This window comes from Suricata suricatta, chromosome 12 (assembly GCF_006229205.1).
Source record: "Suricata suricatta isolate VVHF042 chromosome 12, meerkat_22Aug2017_6uvM2_HiC, whole genome shotgun sequence".
Classification (NCBI taxonomy): Eukaryota; Metazoa; Chordata; class Mammalia; order Carnivora; family Herpestidae; genus Suricata; species Suricata suricatta.
In genome coordinates this window covers 90,610,529-90,623,864 of record NC_043711.1, presented here as the reverse complement: position 1 = coordinate 90,623,864, position 13,336 = coordinate 90,610,529, and the positions used below count along the sequence as shown (strand labels likewise).

The 13,336-nt window shown below is 47.8% G+C and overlaps 2 long non-coding RNA genes across 2 annotated transcripts; one reads left to right on the top strand and one right to left on the bottom strand.

The window, feature by feature from the left end:
* Positions 1 to 3,930: 3,930 nt before the first annotated feature.
* LOC115274195 lies at positions 3,931 to 6,358 on the bottom strand. Its single transcript, XR_003901134.1, has 2 exons — positions 6,221 to 6,358; positions 3,931 to 4,118 (listed from the first exon to the last, which is right to left on the bottom strand). It is a non-coding gene; the product is annotated as an uncharacterized LOC115274195 (long non-coding RNA).
* Positions 5,205 to 12,757, top strand: LOC115274194. Its single transcript, XR_003901132.1, has 4 exons — positions 5,205 to 5,435; positions 6,307 to 6,416; positions 6,959 to 7,036; positions 12,653 to 12,757. It is a non-coding gene; the product is annotated as an uncharacterized LOC115274194 (long non-coding RNA).
* The last annotated feature ends 579 nt before the right edge of the window (positions 12,758 to 13,336 follow it).

Sequence of the window (13,336 nt, the reverse complement as noted above, 5' to 3'; positions counted from 1 at the left end):
ACCCCAGCCGCTGTCTTGTCTCACGTGGATTTGGCAGCAACTTCCTCACAGGCCTCCTTGCCTCCCCACTTGAGACTTTTAGAAGGCAGACGGGAGTACTTCACTCTTCCGCACACTTCACTGAGTAAAAGCCACGGTCCTGTGAAGCTCTGCATGTTCACCCTGCTCTCTGTTTCCTCTCTGACCTTCGCTACTAACCTCTCTCTTCCCTTCTCATTCCTCCACGCCCACATGCTCCTATTTCATGAACGTGTGAGGCCCATCTCTTTCTCAGGGTCTTTGCACCTGCTGTTCCCCTTCCTGAAATGTTCTTCTCTCCAATATACCCATGAGTAGTTCTCTTGGTCCCTTAAAGTCCTTGCTCAGTGTCTGCTTTTTTAAAAGGCATACTCCAGGGGCGGCTGAGTGGCTCAGTCAGTTAAGCATCCAACTTCAGCTCAGGTCATGATCTCACGGTTTGTGAGTTCGAGCCCTGCATTGGGCTCTGTGCTGGCAGCTCAGGGCCTGGAGCCTGCTTCGAATTGTGTGTCTCCCTCTCTCTCTACCCCTCCCCCACTCATGCTTTGTTTCTCTCTCTTTCTCTGTCAAAAATAAGCATTAAAAAATATTAAGGCATACTGACCACCTATTAAAAATTACAACCCACCCCCTGCCAAGATTCCAAATTTCTCTTACCCAGCTCAGTTTTCTCCATCGCAACGAAGATACACATCAGTTGTATTTTATGCTTACTGCTCAGTCTGTCTCTGTGAGGCAGAATGTAGAACATTTTGTCCATTTTGTATACAGACTTCTCCTTTGAGCTTAGAACAGTGCCTAGGCATAGTAGGTGCTCAATAAATGTTTGTTGTGAGTGAGAGAGTGAATCCCCAGACATGGGGTTGAAGGAGGGGCAGGAGTCCAGGGTGATTTCTGGGAGTCTAACTCCAAGCTCTGAGAACCTCCTGCCTCCAGAAAAGGGACAGAGCAGAGGCCAGTCGAAGCTGGGACTGGGTGTGTTGTGTTTGAGGTAACCCCGACCCACAGGACAGCTGGCTCTTTGGGAAAAGAGGCTGGCGAGAGACCTGGGCAAAGGAGCTTGCTTGGCTTAAGTGACTAAAAGCACCCCTACCCCAGGGTCAGAAATAAACCCCAGCTCCTCCCGTTATGGATGGCATGAACTGGGCTAGGTTCCCTCATCCTGCTGAGCTTCATTTCCTCATTTGTAAAATGGGGATGGGCATGGTACAGTCTCCCCATGGGCCACTTAGAGGATGAAACTTGATGGCACTTGGCACTGAGTGTATGCAGAGGCTCCTGCCTCCTTTCAAAGGCCAGGAAGCCTCCCTGGGAATCCCACGCCTCTCCAACCCCTATGGCCTGTAGAGCCTCCCTGGCCCAGCCTTCGAACCTTGCTCTCAAAGGACCCGCTCTAGCCGGCCTCATCCAGGAGCCCCATGAGAGACTGACTGCAGAGACTCTCAGTAGCAGTTGAGCCCGAGCTAAAACGGTCTGACTCACTGTTCCTGGGGAATCCTTACCTCCTGTCTATGTTGAAGACACAGCCACCTTCATAGATGGGAAGGGCTAGGATCTGGGTCAGCCACTCACTGTCAGTGAACGCTGGCCTCAGCAGCTAACGGTAGAACCGGAGGAAGCAGAGTGGATGTCTTGACCCCAGGACCATATCCACGTCATGTTACGCCCATCTCAGCCTTGCATGCCTTCCATGTGGTCCCATTCCAGTCCCCCCACGCAGGAGTGTAAGAGAAAGGGCAGACCCAAGCATTCCCTCCCTTCTTGGGAACCCAGTACCTCCAGCTGATACTCCCTTGGAGGAAGATCAAGGTCAGCAGGTTTGATAGGAGGTTGTGCAGGCTCCACCTCTCCTGGGAGGCTGGATGTGGGAGTTGCACTGGAATCGCTCTACAGACAGTGGGCCATCCTGGAAACCTTCCATGGAAGGGAGTAAAGAGCCAGTCACTGACCCTCTCTGGGTCTCAGTTTTCCTATCTGTTGAATTGGCAGATGATCCAGAGTTGTGTTGTCCGGTATGGTAGCCACTAGTCACATGTGTCCTTGAAAGTGTAAAATGCACAACAGGCTTTTAAGACTTAGCACACACACACAAAAAAAGAACTTAAAATATCTTAATAAGTTTTTATTTTGAAAAACAAGTTTTTATTTTGGTTACACAATATTATTTGCTATTTTGTCTACATTGGGTTAAATAAAATATGATATTAAAGTTAGTTTCACCAAGGACACTTGGATGGCTCAGTCGGTTAAGTGTCCAACTTCGGCTCTGGTCATGACCTCAGAGTCTGTGCGTTCGAGCCCCGCACTGGGCTCTGTGCTCGGAGCCTGGAGCCTGCTTCGGATTTTGTGCCTCCCTCTCTCTTTGCCCTTCCCCCACTCACACTGTGCCTCTCTCTCTCAAAAATAAGTAAAAACATTGAAAAAATTTATAATAAAATAAAATTAGTCTTACCAGTTTCTTTTTACTTTTTAATATGGCTACAAGAACGTTTAAAACGATGTGTGTGGCTTGCTTTCTACTTCTGCTGGCCCGCACGGCTAGGGAGACCCTTCTAAGTTAAGATCCTTTGAGGGGCCTGTGGATGTGGGTCCTGTGAAGGTGTGCATGTGTCAGGAGGAACGTGTGAGCTCAAATGTGTGTCCACGCACACTGTGCGCCCAGAAGTGGATATTCTGGAGCAGGCGCAGGAGGGAGGGGCTGGGAAGAGGAAACGTCTCAGGGACCCAGACCATGAGCCACATGACTGCGGCCCTCCGCGGGCGGAAAGCTCCTTCACCTCCACCATCCTTCAGGGGCTCGTAGAAACCTGGGGGTTAGGGGATCTGATGAGAAATGAAGCCCAGAGACTTAACTGTGGGTGACAGAGGTACCTTCCACCCTACCCACACCCACGACAGCTGAGGGGCAGGCCACAGGTGCTGAGTGTGGAGGAAGAAGACACAGTTTAGGGGGCGTGCTGACTTTCACGTGCTCTCCTACTAAACAGTCCTCACAACAGGACGGAGGCTACAAATGAAGCTGCGGCTCAGCGACGTAGCAGCTCAGCCCCCACCAGCATTCCTCGTCACCACCATCCACCCCGCGGCCACACGAACTGAAAGGAGCAGTAGGCCTTGCCTCCAGCCGCCTCCTCACCCTTCACGTCTCCCAGCTCCCGTGGGGTCCACCTCCTAGAGTCTTCTCTGCCCTCATCCATCCTTACCAGCCCCTGCCCCGCCCACCACAGCCCTGGCGGGCGCTTCCCATTCATCTCCCCCAAGGCCACTAGGGGGAGCTTTTCAAATGGCAAATCAGATTTGGACTCCCCCCCCCCCCCGCCCCGCCTAAAACCCTTGGTTGGCACCCTGTTCGGAGGTTGAACACGAAAAGCCCTAGTAAAGCCTCCCAGCCTCTACTTGCTCTGGCTCCAGCGTATCTCTCCAGCCTCATGCCCACCACCCTCCCCCTTGCTCACTCAGCTGCAGCCCCGCTGGTTCTGTTCAGCTACCCAAACGCACCACCATCCTTCCTTTTGTACATGCTGTTCCTTCAGCCTGGGATGCTTGCCCCTCCCACTGTTGCCTAGCTACCACACTCATCTTTCATGGCTCAGCTCCGAGTCATCTCCTCTGCGAAGCCTCCCCCGACCTAACAATATGATGATAACGATGATGAGTTTTAGCACTTTTAACATTCTTAGCACCTTGCATCTATTCATTCATTTAAACTTCACAACAAATCCATGGGAGGCATCTTAATCGTCTCCATGTTCCAGAGGAAGAAACCGAACCACAGAGAGGCTAATCAGTTTGCTCACGGTCACACAGAGGTTTAGCTCCACAGCCGCCACTCTGGACTAAATGCCATATTATACACACTGTGCCACGTCCCCCTCCTTCGTGGCATTAATTATCAGCATCACCATAGCTAACTTGTGTTGGGCATCCAGTATATTCCAGGCACTGTAATGAGCGTGTTGGGAGCGTCATCACTGCTGTAATTTCACATTTGTTTGGAGGATTGGGGCTGCGTACAGCTCAAGTTCACATTCTTCCTCATCCGGTTTCGTTTATTTCCACAACAGAATTTGTTAAGGACAGGAAGTCTGATGACAGTGCATCTGAAATACAAGTTAGTGAACATCAGTGAAATGAGGGTAGTTCACTATATGCGCCTCGTGGTAACTAACCCCGCGGCCATTTGACCGCAGCCCCGGGCAGCACATCCACACGCTTCCAGCACCTCAGAAACCAAGTACAAAGAGAGAAATCTCAGGCATGAGGCCAACTAACTTGGTTTTTCATCTACTGGGCGAGGAAAAGGAGCCCACAGTGTGTTCCTTGCCGAGGTCTTACCAACACCAGCCTGAAGCCTTCACTCCTATCTAGTCCATTTGAAACAAACGCTCAAAATTAACTAATAAGCCAGTGGCTTTTATTTTATGCAAAAATCCCTAACATCAGGCCATGACAGCAGTTTTTCTATTTTGATGATCAACATGATTAAATGCCAATCCCGATTTTCCCGTGGATTTGCTGCCAAATCAAACATGATATGTCACTTAAAGATGTATTTGTCAGCAAACTGTACAGCTTGTTACATAATTGATTCAAAATAAATTAATTGTGTGCATTTCTTTTTAAAGGAGCAAGATTAAAAAATGTCTCTTTCTGTATAACAACGGCATTAAACATAAACTTTGTAATGCAATCTTTAATAGTATGCTGATCTAAATAATTAACTGAATTTTTAACATATGAAATACATTTGTAAATCTTCTGAGAGGTTTGGAGAGGTTATTTCTGCCAAGAACAGAGAGTGCTGAGGAGGGCCTCGTAGAGGCTCAGCTGGTGGGGAGAACTCCACAGAAGGTATGTGACTAGACAGTTCACACGGCTGACCACTCAGAACAGAACTAAGACCACAAGCCAGGCCTCCTCTCTCCCAGCCCAGACAAGTGAGGCTAACCCTAAATCCCAAAACTCAGCTTCCTGAAGGGTCACCACCTTCCGCTCTCACTGGCCTCTCTCACACCCCTCCTGGCTAGGTCTTTGGTCTTATGGTTCCCTCACTGCCTCCTCCAGGAAGGCCTCCTGCACCCACCATCCCAGCTCCTGCTGAGTGTAGTTCTTTAACTATATCCTACTGGATTGTGACCACTGGATTGTGACCTCCACTCTGAGCCCAGGGGAGGGGCTTACTATAAACAAAGGCTGTGTCAGCCCTCAGTGCCTGTGGGGCAGGCTCTCTCCTAAGCTGGATTCACCTACTTCCCTGGGTTGAGCAGGACCACATGGGGGGAAAGAGCCCTTGCCTAGAGCTGCACCTGATGGAGAGAACCTCACTCCTGGGGGCTCTGTGTTGTCACCTGTCCAGTGGGAGAAGAGTCCCCACCCCGGCCCAAAGGGAGCCTCCAAACAGCCAGAAGACAGCCTTGGTAGGTGTCCTTTCCTCCACCAAATATATCTGGGTGTGACCTCGGCTCGTGCTTTCACCACTCCGCCCCTAAACCAGGCCACCAGCACCACCTCTCACCTGGGCTCCCTGCAGCCACCTGCCCCCACCTTTTGTCTACTCTGGAGCCAAAGTTATCTCGTAGGATGTAGGTCAGTTCATGTCACTCTTCTGCTCCGACCCCTTCTAGTGGCCCCGCGTTTCCTTATCCAGGGCCTAAACCACCTTCATGCTCTGATCTTGCACACGTAGCCCAGACCCACTTGCCCACCCTCCCCATACCCCCACTGTCCGACCACACAGGACAGACAGCAGGAGGCGTCTCCTCTGGATTCCACAGCCTCTCAAGCCTTTCCTCACCTCTGAGCCTCCGCACATGCCTGGGACACCCTTGCAGCCCATCCTCCAACAGCTGGACACCCCCCGCATCGCTCAGTCTCACATCTCCATCCCTCAGAGAGACCTTCCCTGGCCGTGCCACCTGCCTCAACACCCTGAACCACAGCAACGTTTGCGACCTTCATCACATGGGCCACAGTCAGTAATTAATTAATTAGCTTGCTGATTTATTGCTGTGTCACCCACAAGTTTTTTCCCACCATCTGAAACAGTGCTGGGCACATAGCAGGTGCTAAATAAATACTGGTTGAATATGTGAAAGAACAAACACCTAGAGGTGACCGTGCAGGGTACCTAGGAAGGCCTTGATGGATGTGAGGGAAAGTTCCTCATAAATAACCCAAAGTGAATTTACAAATAACTAGTCACCTTGAGGAAGGTTCTCTGCAGTGTGGACTCTGTCCAAGCCCAGACCCCAACTCGGCAGACCCTTCCTTCTCTCTGCTTCTTCACAGGATGAACGCCCTCCACTCCACTCAGCCATGCTGGTCAAGGACTAATCAGACAACAAGCAAAGCATGTTTTAAAAATGGCACAGGACAAGTCACCACCTTGACCTCAACAGGTGGGACTGTGACACAGATATACCACCCGCTCAAGTGCCACTGAGCTGAAGAGATCGCCTCGTGGTCTGAGCCTCCGTGGCCTCAGTTTGTAAAACGGTGATTGCCCTGTACCAGGGTGTGAGGCTGATGCCCCAGAATGCATGGAAAGAACTCCGCCTGCTGCCTGGTGTGCGGCAGCCCTCGGGCCCCACAACAGTCACTCTCCAGGCCCACCTCCTCTTCATTGCCTTGGCAGTCTTTGACTTGGGAAAATTCTGGAATGTAGACTGTGTCTCACGGTATTCAGAATGAATTACCCAAGTTTCTGTGGGTGTCTGGCTACCTCTCCGGGCCATCAAGCATCTTAATTAATGATGATCTGAAAGAGTTTGATGTTACAGGAATAAAAAGGCATGAGGGAGCACAGACTATTTTAAGGAACATTAATTATTTAATGGACATTATTTGTAGAAAATTGGGGCTAACTGTAAATTTAAATTTAAGGTTGGGAGCACTGTGATTATTTTAAACCTAAATCCCATTTCTTCTTGCCCATTATCAGGAGGAAGCTGTGGGTCCCTGCAGAAGAAAGACAAGATTCTAGTCTGATCTCTGCCATGGATTTGCTGTGTGACCTCAGGTAAGTCACTGCCCCTCTCTGTGCCTGCTTCATCATCTGTTATGGTCTATACTAGATAGTCTCCCAGGTGCCTAAGCACTGACACTCTCTGGAATCAGAGAGGATGTCACAAGAGCCAGGATCACCCCAGGGTATTTCAGAAAATCCCCATCATGGGCTCTACTTCCAAGGTTCTCCTTCAATAGGTCTGAGGTGAACCCCAGAATCTACATTTTAACAAAGCTCAGAGTGAACCTATCTCCAGAGGTCCTTAAGCCACACTCTAAGAAAGCTGGGTTATCCAGGGATAATCCTTTGGAGGAGATTTGGACATGAAAGCCATTTTTTAAAGTTTATTTATTTTGAGAGACAGAGACAGAGACAGAGAGCAGGAGGGTTCGGGAGATGGAAAGAGAAAGTATTCCAAGCAGGCTCCATGCTGTTAGTGAAGAGCTTGATGCGGGGCTTGAACCCATGAACTGTGAGATCATGACCTGAGCTGAAATCAAGGGTTGGATGCTTCACCAACTGGGCTGCCCAGATGCCCCAAAAGATAGCCATATTTATTAGTGGCCCACATGCTGAAAAGACATGTTAAACTATATTCAAATGAATTTGCCCAGTGTCTGATTTTCCTCTTCATTAAAGTTCATGTGGTTAATTCTGGGGTCAAAACCCAAAAACGTTCTCTTGTAATTATCTCCTAATCAGTTCACTACAGTGACCCCTAAGGAGAACATAATTCTTGTCCATGGGAACTGAAGATGAAACCACACACAGTGAAGCTCCTGCAGAGAATTTATACATTATGGATGTCCTCAACACACAGAGAAGCTTGAACCTGAAACCCTGGGAAGTAGCTGATCCATCCACCCTCCCATTCACCTATTCATCCACCCGTCTATTCATGTATCCGTCCATCCATCCATGCATCCATGCATCCACCTATACATCCATCCATCCATCCATCCACCCCCCCCACCTATACATTAACCCATCAACTTATTCATTCATCCATCAAAAAAAAAATGCATGTTGAATACCTACTATGTCCTGGGCACATGTTTGTTTACAGACAGTAAACAAAACAACTTGGTCTGTACCAGGGATAGAGATATTAAACAAGCAAACACACTAAATAATTACAAACTGTGAAAAATGTTATGTAGGAATCAGTTCTCTGAAATAGAGAATGGCAGGGCGGGAGAAGACAAAACCTACCTTGATGGAGCAATAAAGGGAGACTTCCCAGAGGAGGGGCCATTAAAGCTGAGATCGCAAAGGCAAGAAGGCACACATAAAGAGACTTCAGACACAAAGAACAGTAAATGCAACAACTGTGCGCATGAACCGCTTGTGAACCTGAAACTCTCCCCAGTGCAACTCGTTCCCAAGGGGTCAAATGATCCTTTAGCCTCTGCTCACACACTTTAGGTGACAGGGAACTCCCTGTCCCCCCAGGACCTCCCCACCCCCTTGTTTCGGACTTTGGCAGGTAAGAGTTCCCCACATGAACCCTGCAAAATCCACTAACTGATCCAGCTACTGACCGCTCAAGTTACTCCCAGTTGGTCCACAGACAGCGCTGGACAGCTCCAACAGCAGTGACGCCCCCAGGCAAGCCCCCTCTTTGCCTGAGGCACCACCCTAGCTCCTCAGCCATGAGTGCTGGGGGGAGCTGTGCAGGTTCGGCATTAGTCAGGTGTGGACTCCTTAGCTCTGAACCCCTGGCAGCTGTGTTAGCCTTCCTGAGCCCAAGATTTTCATGTGCAAAGCAGAGGAAATGCTAGCAACCTCTCCTTCTAAGACAGATGATGTGACAAAATGTAGCAATGTTCCAGGCAGATAACAGGGGCTCAGTAATTGTAGGGAGATTATTGGAGGTGAAGGGCAAGTTCGCATGGGGTGAAGGCAACATCCACCACTGTGGAAGTGATGACAAGCATACAGGGGAAACCTGGGCCTGTTGTCACTGCTTGTCAGCATACCTCCGGCTCCCAACCACCCCTTTCCCGTCCTCGTCCTCTGCTGCGCCACACCCACACCACGTGACTGCTCCGTCCCAATCACACTCTCCCCGCCCGGACCTGACTACCGCAGCAGCCGCCCTGCAGGCTACAATCGCTCCCAGGGCTGCAGTGCCCCTGACCGAGCTCCTGATTTCAGGAGCGTCCGCCTAGCCACGGTGCTCAAAGAATGCACTGAATGAATGAACCTTAAAATGAAGCATGGTCTCAAAAAACAAAACAGAATGACCACGTGATCAAGCAATTCCACCTCTGGGTGCATAGGCAGCAGAACTGAAAGCAGGGTGTCCAGAGTTACCCATGTTGATAGCAGCGTTATTCACAATGGGCAGGGGGTGGAAGCCACCCAAGATGAACGGATAATGAAATGTGGTCTGTACACACATGGAATATTATTCATTCTTTAAAAAGATGGGGCACCTGGTGGCTCAGTCGGTTAAGCATCCGACTTCCACTCAGTTCGTAACCTCACGGTTTGCAGGTTTGAGCCCCACATTAGGCTCTGTGCTCTTTCTCTTTCTCTCTCAAAAAGAAGTAAATATATTTTTTTTAATTTTTGAGTGTGAAAAAAAGAAAAAAGAAAAAGAACAAGCTCTGGCATAGCCCATGATGTGGATGGACCTGGAGGACACTATGCTGAGTGAAAGAAGCCGGTGACAAAAAGACAACTATTGTATGATTCCACTTGCTTGAGATACCGAGAGCGGTCAAGTCCAGAGAGAATGAAGCAGAAGGCTGGCTGCCAGGGACTGAGGGGAGGGGGAAGGGGGAGCTGCTGTTTCGTGGGGATTAAGTTTTGCAAGATAAAAAAATGTTAAGAGATTAGCTGTCCATGATGTGAGTGCAGTTAGCACTTTTGAACTGCACGCTTAAAAAAATGTTAAGATGGTAAGTTTTATACTATGAGTATTTTATCACAATTTTCAAAAAGTGAAGCATGACTCTACCTACAGGCAAGGGAATGGACCGTTTGACCTAGACTTTCTACAGTCATGTGAAAATACAATAGCCCAGAGTCCCAGAGCCAGACGTGACTTTTATTCATATCAGCACTGAGAAGAGGGTTCATTAAGTATCTAATGATTGATTCTAAAATTCTTATTGAAAGACCTGATATGTATATTCAGAATCAGCTTGCCCCGCAATTAACTAAAAACCGCTTATGACAGGAATTCATACATAATCGCTATCAGTGGAGTAAACTTGTAAGAATATTCTAAGCATTTAATTGACTTTTAAAAGAATAGCTACAGCAAGCTAATTAAATACCAAGTTAGGGAATGTGCTAATTGATATTTAATAAGGATGTCAATTGATGCCTAACTAGCCAATATGTCTCTTAAAATATGTCAATTAGATGCCTAAAGATCCTTTTCAAGGGGATTAGGAATTGAATGCATTGAGGACGTAATTGGTTAGTTGTTTTTTTTTTTTAATTACAAATTGTACCCCTCCCTGTTGACTTTGCCTGGATTCTAGAGCCACTTATGAGCAGCTTTGCCTGGTTTCCTGGCCATCTTTACATACAGATCTTTGGAGCTGGAGCAGGATTTTGTTGGGCTCTTGTCAAATATCTATATAAAAATGGCGCCCAGGGAGGGTAAGTGAACCCCATCCAAATTTTCCATCAAGTCAGGAATGGGCTTTGCCTCCACCCACCATGACTAATTTTCATTAATCAAATACAAAGGCCTATGTTGGGAACTCGTGCATGGCAGGTACACCCTGCCTGACCTCCCCACCCCCACCCTGCTCTGAGACTCTACTCCCACCTGGATGCCCCCGTGCCTGAAACCCCACACGGCCCAGGTCCTCCCTTCCTATCTGCTCTCAGTCATGGTAAGAAGTTTAATAAGGAGAGCCCTGTGTCAGGGCACCTGGGGGGCTCAGTCGGTTGGGCATCTGACTTCAGCTCAGGTCATGATCTCACAGTTTGTGGGTTTGAGCCCCGCATCAGGCTCTGTGCTGACAGCTCAGAGCCTGGAGCCTGCTTCGGATTCTGTGTCTCCCCCTCTCTCTACCCCTCCCATGCTCGTGCTCTGCCTCTCTCTGTCTCTCAATAATAAATAAAAATGTTTAAAAATTGTTTAATTTAAAAAAAAAAGGAGAGCCCTGTGTCACTTGGAACAAATAAAAGTTCTCCTATCTCCAAAATATGGCCACCAAACAATATCAGTGTTATTACTGGTAGCCATTTTTTCACTCATCCAACACTCATTGTGCACCAACTGTGTGTTGTGGAAGATGTGAACTTTGGTATAGTCATCTACTGTTTCAGAATAAACCACCCTAAGCAACTGCCATTTTATTATGTTCAGGCTCTCTATGGGTCAGAAACAGAAAACAACATGAATGGCTGGTCTCTAGTTTGCAATGTCTGGAGCCTCAGCTGGAAAGACATGAATGACCAGCATGACTCAACGGCTGAAGTAGGCAGATCCAGTATCATCTAGAGACTTCTTCACTCACATATCTGGCTCCTAGTGTGAAACAACTCAAAGGCTGGGTTCAGCTGTGACTATCAGCCAAAACGCCAATACCTGGACTGCCCGTGGTGTGGGCTTGGTAGCATGGTGCCCTCGTGGTGATCAAAATATCTTACATGGTGACCGCAGAGCTCTAAGGGCTAATGTTCTACCAACAAGACAGAAGGTGCATGGCCTTTTAGGATTTACCGTCAGAAGTCCCACATCAATTCCACCATGCTCCATTAGTTGAAATACTCACCACCTAGTTTCAAGAGGGAGAATGTAGTCTGCAACTGTGTTTTAAAACTACCACAGATCTTTGTCACAAGAGCAAGGGAAGTCTGTAGTAGGAATATAGCAGGGAAATAATCTGATCTGATTTGTATTTTAAGGTTGTTCTAACCACAGTACAGAACAGATAGTTGGGGGAGGATGGAGGCCAAGAAACTTGTAAGAAAGCAAGCCATAACAGTGGATGAAGGCAATGGTGGTATGGAAAGAAGTGGACAGATTCTAGAGACTTTTGAGAATACAGGGACAACAGGACTTGGTGATAGATTAGTTGAGGGAGGGACCTGTCAAGAGTAATTCCCCAGTTCCTGCCTAGACTTTTGTGTAAAAAGTAGCACCATTTCCTATGATGGGAAACATCAGAATGGAGGGTGGGGTGGGGAGGGTTAGGTAAGACAAATTTTGGTAAGAAAATGTCACATTTAGTTTTGGATGAGTTGAGTTTTCTGGGTCTTACAGACATCCAGGGAGAGCTGCAAGGTCTTCCATGAGAAATGAAAGTCTAGAGCTCAAAAGAGAGGTGTGTGCTGGGAACAGGAGGGAATTGAAACCATAGGCATGGTGGATGGTGTCACCTAGGACCAAGCCTTGAACCACTCCAACATGAAGACATCAAGTAGAGGAGGAAGAGCACAAAGATCCATGAAACAGCAGCCAGAGAGATAAGAGGAAAACCAGGGGACGGGGTCACAGGTGCTCAGGGTAGGGCAAGCTCAAGATGGAGGGAGTGGTCAGCTCTGTCAGAAGTCACTGAAATATCAGAAAGACAAGGGTCCTTCTTGAGAAGGAGCATTAGGATTTGAACAAAGATAGACAGACATCTAACTCTGGATTGTTTCTCTCTTCCACAGGGCAGGGCCTTCAGGAATTGTGAGCTGTGTATAACTCCACTCAAAATCTCAGCAAGATCAGATTTAAGAACTAATAAAAGCAATTCCAAAGTCCACCCAGGACAACCAATGCCTGAATGTTTTATGAAATGGAAGTACTCAGATATTTGATAAAACATAATGCAGGGCCAAAGGGTCCTCTACAAGAGAGACCTGAATTTCATTCTTGCAGCAGGTCTGCCCCTCTCACATCCCCCACCAGGAAGGAGGGAGAGTGGGACAGGGAGAGTAGGCAGTCTGAGACAGTAGCCTGAGTGAGCAAGGCCCTTTACCTTGTCAATACTCTACTTCCCTATTCAACCAAACATTTAAAGAAGAGTTAACACCGGTTCTCTTGAAGCTGTTCCACAAAATAGAAATGGGAGGAAAACTTCCAAACTCTTTCTATGAAGCCAGCATTCCCTTGGTTTCAAAACCAGACAAAGACCCCACTGAAAAGGAGAACTATAGACCAATTTCCCTGATGAACATGGATGCAAAAATCCTCAACAAGATAATAGCCAACCAGATCCAACAATACATTAAAAAAATTATTCACAACGACCAAGTGGGATTTATACCAGGAATGCAGGGCAGGTTTAATATCTGCAAAACAATCAATGTGATACATCACATCAATAAAAGAAAGGACAAGAACCACATGAT